Genomic DNA, 12,841 nt, shown 5'->3' with positions numbered 1-12,841 from the left:
GTTGCGAGCCTGTCTTTGTTCTACTGTTACTTCCATGGCAAGTGCTGGTCTGAGCTCCAATCTCTGGTCCCCTCTCGCCAATCTTTCACGATAAACACCCGTTTAGCTAAAACCACTGTCAAAAATTTTCCCCACTCTATATCTGTGCAAAACCCAAAACGTAGATTCCATGAACAAAGCTTCTTTCTTAGAAGTGCACGCCTGTGGAACTCTCTTCCGTGTGCCTGTTTCCCACCTGACTACAACTTGGATGTCTTCAAGTCCAACATAAACAAATTCCTGATGAACCGACCCCTTAAGTAAAACACTTTATCAAATCTCCAATACTAACGTACTGTACACGCAATAACTCTTATCCCGAGTGGTTTCCGGGCCTTGATAAGTGGTGACTACCTTGTAAAAAAACACTGCGCGGGGGATATCCCTAACTAGAGCAGGCAAGCAATTGAACTGATTGAAGAAATGGTAATTTCACCGATTTCAATGATATTAAAACTATTGGAAGCTTGAAACATTTGTTTAACCTCATTTCATCCCAGGCAACGTCGGGTCTGTCTTTAGTATCTATATAATGTGTCAATTGCTTCATTGCAGATTAGTAAAATATCAATATTTCACTAAATATACGTCATAACAAAATTAAAATTATATCATCAAACGGCTCTTTTAAGGTTACTTGTTTCCCAAAATTATATTCAAATTCATGCGATATTCATGAAGTTATGACATTTTATTTTTTTATCCTGGAATTTCCACTGTCCATCGCTTTATTGCAGGTCTCTTAAAATGTTGTTTTAGGGCAGAAATACAATGTCTTATCATGTGAACTTTATTTTTATTATATTTTTCTGTCAAAGAATAATGAGAAAAAGCAAATCCTGGTGCTAAGTCTCAAATAAATGAATTATTTATCGACATATCCACCATTTTTTGAAAATAACTTGAAACAACTTTTGTCCTCCGGGGAAGTCAATTGTTTGACCTCAAAAATGAGTCATGGCTCTAGCAATATCAACTATGTTCTCCGCAAGGCATCCTTTGAAGTAAATTGCTTCCCCTTGCTCATGAATTCCTCTTTTTAATATTGACAAGAGATATTCAATGGTGTTAAGGTCTGGAGAACACGGTGGTCAGGTCATGAGAGTTTCTCATTTTACACTATTCAAGGAAGGCTGCAGTCACCCTAACAGAATGAGGTGGTGCATTGTCATGCATAAAAATCATCTGAAAGCGATGTGACAATGGTAGGTCATCTAGCCATAGTGACAAATGTTTATCCAAAAAGGCCGTGTATGCATTGCTGGTAAGTTTTACATCCTCTGGAACTCGGAATTGTTCAACCAACTTATCCCTAATCATTCCCTCCCAAAACATGATGAGTCCACCTCCTCGTTGGCGATGAACTCTGTAAGGGGTTGGAGTTCCGTTCAAGTTTTAAACTCAGGCCCATCCACCCTGACCATCAAGAGTAGCACGGGTCTCATCTGAAAATAGGACATGTAATTCTATGCCCAAGCCTTTCGTTTCTCTTTATGTTGTTTGCTCAATGGATGCCTTGGAATAGTTTTCATGTTTCTTGCCATCTCTTTCAACACATTACATCGGGCCTGTCTGAATCTTGGAGCGATTTCAGCTCTTGAAAAAATGGAAGCAGTGGTGCTGTTTGGGTTTCGGTTGACTTCCCTACGAATTTTCCGAATATTACGATGTGAAAGGTTTCTCCTGGTGCCCTTATCCTTTCTGGGTTTGGTGTTGGGGTTGTTCACGAATGAAGCCAGAGTTCTTGGATCCCTGTCCGGCTCCATAGCAAAATCCTTGATGAACAATCATTCCGCGAGTCCAGCAACAATTCTTCCCTTTTCGAAAACCGCAAAAAATTTCCTTTTTGATAACCGCAAAAAATGCCAAAAAAAATTCCTTTTCGATAACCGCAAAAAATGCAAAAAAATATTTCCTTTTCGATAACCGCAAAAAATGCAAAAAAATATTTCCTTTTCGATAACCGCAAAAAATTTCCTTTTCGATAACCGCAAAAATGCAACAAAAAAAAATTATTTTTCGATAACCGCAAAAAATGCAAAAAAAAAAAAAAAGGCGCGATTAAACCCCCTTTTTTTTGCATTTTAAAAGACCCGCAATAAAGCGATGGACAACATAAATTACTTGATAATAAATAAAATGTCATAACTTCGTGAATATTGCATGGATTTGAATAAAATTTGGGGAAATAACTAACTTTAAAACAGTCATTTGATGATACAGTTTTCATTTTTGTATGGCTATATTTAGTGAAATATTGATATTTTACTAATCTGCAATAAAGCGATTGACACAGTTTATACATATACATATTTATTCAAACATCTTTTAGGTCATTTATACACGACATAGAAAAGACACTATATTCAACATTAATGATACAGTACAAATCTTGCTCTCCAAAAGAAACAATTCATATAGGACATCCACAATAAACGCCATCAACAGAAACAATACAAAATATAATTACTATACATACGGTATCATTTCGCTATTCCTTATCGGTAACGACATTTGTACTGTTCTAAAACTAATATATAGTAGAACCCCGGGATACAGTGACCTTAGGATACGATATTTTCAGGTTTTTTGACAGGGTATGGCATGAGGGTCTCCTCAGTAAAAATTAGATCATATGGTATCACTGGTAGAATACTTAACATAATTAAATCCTTCTTAGATAAGAGAAAAATCCAGGTTGTCCTCGACGGTCGTACATCTAAACAATATGATATAAATGCGGGGGTGCCCCAGGGTTCTATCCTTGGACCTCTATTGTTCCTGATATTCATAAATGACCTCCCCGACAAAATTGCCTCTGAGATGGGTGTATATGCTGATGACACTAAACTCTATGGCAGGCACGCCAGGAAGACGAATGATCACATTTCTAAAGAAATGGCAGAAACACTAGAGGAAGACCTCCAATCTGTGGTGGAATGGGAACAAAAATGGTTGGTCGCGTTCAATGCTGCCAAGACTAAACTAGTTTCATTCAATAATTACAAGAAACCCTCTCTACCACCGATAGCAATGGCCAACGACTCTTTATCTGAGAGTACATCTTTCAAACTCCTTGGCCTAACGTTCACAGGAAACATGAGTTGGAACAATTACATTGAAGGCATTGCCAGGGCCGCTGCAAGAAAGGTGGGCTCTCTCTATCGTGCCAGAAAACTACTAACACCCGAAAGTATCCTGTATCTCTATAAGGCCACCATTCGCCCATGTATGGAGTATTGCTGTCACATCTGGGCTGGTGCATCTGCTACTAGTCTCTCGCTCCTTGACAAGGTTCAAAAGAGAGTCGCAAACCTGATAGGCCCTGAACTGGCATCTAAGCTTCAGCCTCTGTCCCATCGACGAAATATTGCATCCCTCTGCCTTTTCTACAAGTATTTTAGTGGTGAATGCTCTGACGAACTGCAATCGCTTGTGCCCCCACGACGTGAGCACCCTCGACAAACCCGACAGGCTGCTAAATCCCACCCCCACACTGTAGAGATCCCTAGATGTAAAAGATCTTTTTACTCCAATAGTTTCTTCCCCAGAACCGCTACTCTGGAATTCCATTCCAGGTCCCTGCTTCCCCAACAGTACTGACATGCAGAAGTTCAAGTGTAACGTGAACCGACATCTTGCTGCCCAAATCCCTACATAGTACCCCAGTAGTTGTTGCCCCTGATAGTAGCCCCCTACACCAAAGTGGCAATTTGCTTTGTTTGGTGTGAAAATGTAATAAAAAAAATTAAAAAAAAAAACAATGTGGAATATTTTTTTCCGGACCATGGTTATGGTATTTACTCCTCCGTACAGTGTTATTTATAATTTTAGTTGATTATATACATGTGTATTATATACTGTATTATATTTTGCTACTAATTTTTAATGCCGTATTCCGGAGTTTTAGTGTGCAGCTACCAACGGGTTTCAATCTCAGCGATACAATCTAAATCTACATGTTGCTTATGCATCTAAATCTACATGTTGCTTTGTATAGGGTGATTTTTCCCACTGTAAAATTCTAGTGTTGGGACGATTAATCGGAATCAGGATCGGGAATCGAAAAAATCGGAACTTTTTGGGGTATCGGAATCGAAAAAAATTATGCTTATTTATCGAAGCCCAAAACGATTAATCTTATCGTTCTTATTTCGTTTTTTTTTTTGTTTATTTTCTTCAGCTCGTGTTAATGATGATAGGATAAATATTTATTGATTTTAAACTTTCAGTAAAACCAACATCTAAGTTACATTTGTGAAAATATATACGCATTGTGCATATTTCTTTCTTTCTTTTTTTTTTTTTTTGCGGTAATCCGACCTGCCCACTCCAACAAAAACAACTTCAGAAGGGTAAATAAAATCGGAATCGGAAGCGGTAATTGTATTGGAATCGGAAAAATTTTGAAATCGTCCCATCACTAGAAAATTCACAAATTTCCGAAGAGGGCCAACTATATCAATCAGAAAATAGAAGCATGAAACTTAACAGGAACTATATTTGATGAAATTTAACTATTCTCTTATGGTGTTCGTATAATCTCAAATGGAGAAAGAGTTCCTCATATGAAATAATTTATAGACAAAAATTCCTTCACCAACGACATAGTCCTTAATGAAGAATGTTATGCAACTCCGGTTCTGCTTGTACTTCAACTCTTGTTTTTTTTTTTTTAATAGTAAATCAAATTCTATCGATTTTCAAAATCGCCAGCATTATTTAAACAAAACATATCTATATATCACTTACACCTATGAAATGCATGCATTTGTCTTGTATCGGGGACATTTATACAAGATATTCGTATGTGTGCAAGGTTAATCAGCTTCGCATATTATCTCTCGTTATGGCAATGTTAGATGGCCACCACGTTCCTCAGATTTCACTAGTCCCGACTTTTTCTTGTGAGGATATCTTAAAAAAGAACCCATGTTAATAAACCCAAAACCCTGCAAGAATTGAAGGAAAACATCAGGAACGAAATAAGGGATTTAACTAAATCGCAATCCAGAGATTCTGCAATCTTTCATGAATAATGATTTGGAAAGAACATGAATACGCGGAGCTGAAAATAGGCAACATTTAAAAGACATTGTTTTTTACTAGCAGGGCCCGTTTTTTACTAGCAGGGCCCGTTAACCGGCGTTGCCCGGTTAAAGCATCTCCCTCGTAAAAAAATAAACTTGATGGCCAACAATGTTAATAACAGTTTTCGGAATAGACACGCCTAACGTCATAATGTTAATCACAGCTTTCGGAATAGACACTCCTAACATCCTCATGTTAAGAACGGCTCACGGAATAGACACCCTCCAACCTCGCCATAGAAAGAACGGTTGTCGAAATATACACCACATTTGATGAAGAAGGTTGTCAAAATATTTGCCCCAAATTTAACCTTGATGCTCATTATCAGCATACCCACCTGCAAAGACTACAGACAAAAAAAATGAGGGTGACAGTGTAGGGCAGAGAGAAGTAGATTTTTTTATCGTGCGCGTCTATAAATCTGATGGCCAATGAATTACAAGTCAAAATGCATGTATTTATATCTCAAAAGCTACTTATCTCCGCCAAAGTAAAAAGAGATTGTCTTATTTACCATAGTCGAAAACCATTAACATTCATCATTGTAAAGAAATTGTGGAGGTAGAGTTAAGGTAAAAATTTACCTAAAAAAAGTTAATGTTTGAGCAGTGTCGATAATGACTCCGTAAAAGAGAGGTATATAAAAAACAAAAACAAATATATAACAAATAAGTGTTTCCGTAGGCAATGCACTTTTTTACGCTCTTTCATGGAAGCATAATTTAATTAAGAGCATAATTTAATTAAGAGCATAAAATGACCTAATTTGGCCATAAAAAGGCCAATCTCTGAAACTTTAGAAAGGTCAAAATATAAAAGCAATGTGGCGACCTCCACTGGCGTGAATTTAGACGAATTAAAATGATAAAAAAGAAATAATTAAAATGCAATTTTTTCTGGTTTTATTTCAGCCTTTAGGTCTAATAATGTATTTTATATAGGACTTAAAAGGTTTTACAATTTGTTTGTCAACAAACAAAGATAAAAGAAAAAATAGCATTGTGTACGAGTTGTAAGCAGTTGACACGATAAATAACAGGTAATCGTAGGAAAATATATAAGTAAAATCGTCCACAGTAATAGTAAGTGTTAAATAAAATAAGCAAAATATAATAATAAAAAAACACCCCAAAAAAACAAATGGAAACAAAACAATGGTTGAAAAGACGCAAAATCGAAAAATAAATAATGGTACCCGTGCGTTCGTTTATGTATGAAGAAGTGAATTCTGGAATAATAGAATTCGCCGTTCTCAGCCAATCAGATGAGGCAAATTTTGAGAACGGAGAATTTATTATGTTTTAATCGGGTAATGGAAAAATTATGTGTATGTAGCTAATAATAACCAGTTACGATGGACGCAATGTAAGTAACGTTGGAAAATATTGAATAGGTCCCGGTGTCAACGGGTAGCAGTGGGAGGACTAAATATTTATAGAGAAAAATAGGGATGGTGTTGCTCCTGGGATGCAATGTAATATTTTATTATAACGACTTAATGTGTTTAAAATTGTGTTAGAAAATTTCATAAGATAGTTTATAATAGCCTAGACCTAATGAATTACTATGTGACATCTATTGTTACAAACCTACGATACTTTGATTAAGAGGGGAATTTCTGCAGTCAAAATATTATAAAGAAGATAAATAAATATTGTTTGAATTTTGCATTTTTTTTTTTTCAATTTCCCAATGTTTTAATCAAATTGTGTTAAAATTACAGAAAAATATCATTAAAAATAAAGAACTTCAAAATCCTTCAATGACATTTTTTGACACGTGTACAAACTACCCTAATAAGGACGAAAAGAGGCAGAGTCCATGCATACAAGAATTTTGACTGCTAAAGTACACACACACACACGCGCGCGCGCACAGGCACACACACACACGCCAAATAAGGCAAATTGTGATTGTGGCGTAAGAGGTTACCGTAAATAACGGACGCTGCTTACAGTTGTGAGCTGAGCAACGAGATGTCTGTTCACATTACACTAAAATTTCTGTATGTTAGTGCAGTTGGGAATCAGGATACAGAGAGGGAATTAAAAAATCTAACAGTTAATTGGAAGAATTTTAAGAGGAAATGGCTATCCGGTATTGGTGATCCTCTGCAGTGAAGCCATGAGATTTTGCTGCTTGTCAAGTGAGGTAATTTGCGACGAAGGTGCACCATTGCTAAGAGTTCGTCGGAACACATTCCATTAAATTTCCTTCTTTAAAATCTTCGTCTTTTCTCCACTGTATACTCGTTTGCCTGGTTAACATTATTCTCTTATTCCAATAACACTATTAATTCTTTTCAAATGACCTTCGTAAGAATCCGTAGCGCAACGGATAAAAGTGCTAACTAGTAATCAGTTATAAGTGCCAGACTTCTGAAGATTCAAGGTTTTATCATCATCATCATCATCATCATCATCATCATCATCAACAACAACAACAACTTTGATTGATTATTGATAAGTATAAAACAGTTTCAAATAAATGTCACAGTTTCTAATTCGGTCAACTCTATTTTTAATCTTATCCTATGCGGATTTTTTTGCTTATTTTCATACAATAACCATTAGTCATTATTGATAATTTAAAAAAAATTAAAATAAGAAACATCCTATTTCAGTCACCTGAATTTTTACTTTATGCATATTATATTCTGTTGCATATTTTCCTTTACTTCATCCGATTAAAGAAAAGGTGCTCTCATTATAATCATGGTGGTCCCCAAACAATCATAGTCGAGCCGCGATATTACATAAATGTCAAAAGCCATGTGAAAGTAAAACTTTCTACGAGTAGTGTGTTTAATGTTCAATTTTTGAGCGACTATCAAGGCTTATTATATTTTTTTCTTACTCAACACTATTTTTATTTTTAAGTAAAAAAAAATAACAAATTCAACATAGGTGAAAACACAAAGATATATTCAAGTAGGTAGAAGAGTAATTAAACTTAATTTTGATAACGTTTATTTGTTTTGTGTATATTTTTTAAATGTTTTTTTGCTTTGTTGATCATTCTAATAAAAGCATATTATGTTTTACATTTTACGGATTTTTTATGAATCATCTTCGAATATTTGCGAATAAAAACAATACGCCAACAATTACAGATATGGCGTTATAAAATGATAAAAAATATTTTGTTTCCTAAATGTTTATTTTTGTACATCACGATTCATCTCTATATATAATATTTTGATTGCAGAAATTTCCTTCTGGACCAAAGTACCATAGTTTTTCAACAGCAGATGCCACATACAAATTTAATGCTTCTACCCTATTAGACACTATCTTATGTAGCTTACGACCACCATTCCTGTCACGTTCACTCGTGATAAGGAAATGCTACATTTTATCCGATGATCAAAACTATCACAATCGCCGTTCCTATCTTTCTCTCTCAATATTTAGTGCTCTCACCACTACCAGTTGACACCGTGACAAATTTTATATTTTCCTCTATTTTGTGTTTGCATCGCCATTCATTGGTTATTACACGCATTCACATAACATACTATTTCCATTTTCTAGTGCACAAATAATAATAAAGTCTCCCTACTGAATTCCGTCCATTCTGATTGGCTAAGCTCAGACCGTTCTTATATTCGAGATTAATGGTGTTCGCATCATAACTAACGTTAACCTACCATACAAATATGGCATCATACCGAGTCCTTCCTATATTATGCCGACAACATACACCGGGCCTTTATTAAACACAATTAAGCACATGTGTTCTTTTCGTTTTCACGTGAATTTTTGTTATTTACATTTATTGCTACACGGCGAAATTTGAGTAGATGACGAGCACACAGACACAGAAACACGCAATATCATTAAACATCGAGCTGAGAGATCATCGAGCGAGAGATACAGATAGAAAGAGAGAGGGAGAGAGAGGGGGGAAATAAACACTTGTATAGATTTCTTTTTATGCCGAAATAAATTATTTTACTTTTTATCTATCTATCTATCTATCTATCTATCTGATTTCTTCTTATGCCGAAAAAAACAAAATTTTAGTTTCCTCTTTCTCTCTACACCCCTTTCTCTCTCCGTCTCTCTCTCTCTCTCTCTCTATTTATATATATGGAGAGAGGGGGAGAGAGTTAGTAAGAATATATATATATATGTGTGTGTGTGTGTGTGTGTGTGTGTGCGTGCGTGCGTGCGCGTGAGTATATAATTCTTCTTAACTCGCTCTTCCTCTCTCTCTCCTCTCCCTCCCTATATATATATAGAAATATATATTCTTTCTAACCTTTGTCTCTCTCAAACTCTCTCTCCCTCTCTCTCTCTCTCTCTCTCTCTCTCTCTCTCTCTCTCTCTCTCTCTAGTTGGGTATATATATATGTATATGTTCTTCCTAACTCTCTCTCACTCTCCCCTACCCTCTCTCTCTCTCTATCTCTCTCTCACTCTCTCTCTCTCTCTCTCTCTCTCTCTATATATATATATATATATATATATATATATATATATATATATATATATATATATATTGTTTTGAACAAAATGGCCGGCAAAACCCGAGGGCCCCTTTCATCAACAGACTCATCAGGAGTTAATTGTTGATGATAAAATAAATAAATAAAATAACTCGCAAGAACAGCATTATGGGGTGTACATGTAAATTTTACTGAGGGAGAGGGGGAAAACGGGTGGGAATACAAATAAAATATATACAAATAATATAAAATATATGTACAAGTGGGGCAAAGGAACAGTTCAAATATATCCCTAAAATGATCTGCTGAACCTTTTCTGTCGACAGTAAGACGGTCTGCGTAGGAGAAAAATTCATTCTTATTAGAAACGTAAATTTTATCTTTTTTATTTTGTTCATTTGAACAAACTAAGCCATGGCAACGCGTGGCCGGGTACAGCTTGGTTATGATAAACATAAGCCAGTTTATAATAAGTATGAAAATTTCTAATGCAGTCACTACTAGTTTTAGTTTTATACGTATTACAGATTTTTTGTTATTAAAAATCTGTATTTCGGCCATTTGTTGTTTGTTTTGCACATACTCTAGATTTATCTTTATTTCATACAAAAATGCTTAACTTTGTCCATATATTATTGTGCATTACATATTTTACTTACCTTCATACAAATAATACTATTCAATTATTATTCTTTATTTAAATAAAAGAAAAAAAATCCAGTTTCGGTCAGCTAAATTTTTACCTTAGTCCATATATTATTGTATATTACATATTTTCTTTGTTTTTACTCTTTCGGTCAGCTAAATTTATACATGTCTACAGATTAAAGAAATACCATCTTATTGTTTTTATCGGTTTCAGAATGTTGGGAAGTTCACCAAAGAGGCTACTCCGGATTAAATAGATTAAGAAATGTTCCTTGCTTTGTTTGCGTATTACAATAAAAATAAACATTAATCAAGGCTTTGGCTTCCTTTGACTTACATTGACTTACATTGACCGCTCATTGACTTCCCATTACTCGAAATAGGAAGCCAGACAATTTCATTTTGGCCATAGCCGCCAGTGCCCGATATTTGCCAGCGTCGACATGGGCAGAAAGTGATCACAACGGTCGCAACTGGATACGACGGCCAATTACTTAGGCCGCGAGTGTCCACGGAACCCATGATCACGATTGACAATGGTCAAGGTCGACATTGGACGCTCATCATACAACAGCTGCTGGCTGGCATAAAAAGGTTCATCAATATACAGAATCTGTTTCGGTATTTAACTAGCAAAACAGAAAAGGAAACTATAAAACGGTTATACGGTTATGAATAACTTTCTTTCAAATATTTTATATACGTTTGTTCTGGTATGAGAATTTAATCGATGACATACTTTCATATATTGATTTAACGATAAATAGATACCTATCAAACCATTAATTTCTGTCAACTTCTAAGTTCTTAATAAATTATAACACTTTGTGTAAAAATGTTTCATCCAGTATTTTACGTGACGCACATACGATAATGCACCAGATAATCATTGTTTACTTTGTTTACAAAGAGGGAAGGTTCTTTAACAGAAACTGTCCTGGCTTTGTGTCACTTTTCCACAAGGTAACTCTGGTTCACAGGTCCTGCTAATGTGTGTTTACAAGGGCTCCTCCAGTTTTTGACAAACTATAGATACCCACGAAGAGTTGCCTGCGCGTGAAACTTTTGCGGCAGGAAGTGCGCAATCTCTAACCAAACCTCTCCTGAGTCGGCATTGATAAGCGGAGAGAACATACAGCGCCTAGAATTCCCAAATTGTCACCCACCTGGTACTAACTAGGCTCAACGTTGCTTGACTTCGGTGATCCGACGAGAACCGGTGTGTCAACGCGATTATGCCGTGTGTGTATATATATATATATATATATATATATATATATATATATTTAAGCCCCCCCTCTTTGGGTAGAGCACTGTCGTAAATAATCTCACCCGCTACTTAATTGGCTGAAAAATGCGGCGAAGCTCGTTGTTTGTTTAAAAACAGGCGGTTTGAGCACTGTAAAAGTGGTGGCGGATGTCTATTTAAATAGACATTCCGACGAGTTATTTGCGAGCGTCCCTTCTGTAGTCGAGTGGGAGAACTACCGACTGTCAACACGACGGTTCTAGGTTCAACCCTTAGCTTCGGAGAGATGCTAGTCTAGCGGCACTGGTGAGTTGTGATGACTATATATATATATATATATATATATATATATATATATATATATATATATATATATATATATATATGGCAAATAAGTTACACTTAAAGATTTGTGTATAATTACCAAAGAAAGCATATTGCATAGGATTATTTTTATATTAAAGCCATTGCTTATTTTAGCATGTATCCCATCAGATTACTTGAATTAATTATTTCCTCATTACTTATTTATTTTTTAAACAAATAATTACACTTTCCTTTGCGATGATTAAAACGATGTTGATGCTCATCATTTCTAAGTTGATCAAACAAATGTTGAGCTTACGATGTACCAGGGAAATTAAATTAGTTCGTTCACACAGTATTCTGCTATAAACTATAGCCACTTTAGACGTATTTTACAGAAAATTTTGATGTTTTTTATATTTATTTTTAACACTATGAATGCCTTTATGTTTTTTTTTTCAGACCTTGTCTACTTTTTTACTCAAGCAGCAGTGATTTGTTTTATTAATTATTCCAAAGAAAATTCTAGTCTCTGCCAACATTGAGTGACTATTTCACTTTTGTTATTACGTAGTTGTTTACAGTTTTCTTATTATTTTAAAATGTTTCACGTCTCACTCAAACAGAACTAACACCGACCGCCTCGATACCGCTTTTCTTATCTCATCGTAATATTTTCTATTCAACTACAAGTAAATGTGCGCTCTCTTTTAATTCTCAACTTAGAATTCGATATCGAATGTGCTTTTGTGATTATAATACCTTATTTTTTTCTAGTGCAGTTTCCCTTATATAATTTTGTTATTTAAGTTTTCATTAGCATTTATGGCATATTGGTAGATTGTATTCCTTGCAAGTACCTGATAGGTCGTCCTCATAAATAAACACATTCCATCCAATCGACATCATTAAGGATTACGTCACTATCACCTTACATTCATTAACCCTTATCTTTCGGGCCTTGATAAGCGGTGACCCCCCCCGAAGTAAAAGAAATAAATTTTATTAAGTCTTTCTTATGAAAGGGACGTGTTTTATGAGAACTGTTTACCGATGAG

At 35.3% G+C, this 12,841-nt stretch overlaps 1 pseudogene; it reads right to left on the bottom strand.

Moving 5' to 3' along the window:
- Positions 1-11,357: 11,357 nt before the first annotated feature.
- On the bottom strand, positions 11,358-11,474 carry LOC145284969 (5S ribosomal RNA; annotated as a pseudogene).
- Between the last annotated feature and the right edge of the window lie 1,367 nt (positions 11,475-12,841).

This window comes from Euprymna scolopes, chromosome 1 (assembly GCF_053919585.1).
Source record: "Euprymna scolopes isolate OS-2025 chromosome 1, ASM5391958v1, whole genome shotgun sequence".
NCBI lineage: Eukaryota > Metazoa > Mollusca > Cephalopoda > Sepiida > Sepiolidae > Euprymna > Euprymna scolopes.
Note: the sequence above shows the minus strand (reverse complement) of the source record. Positions and strands in the feature narration are given on the sequence as shown.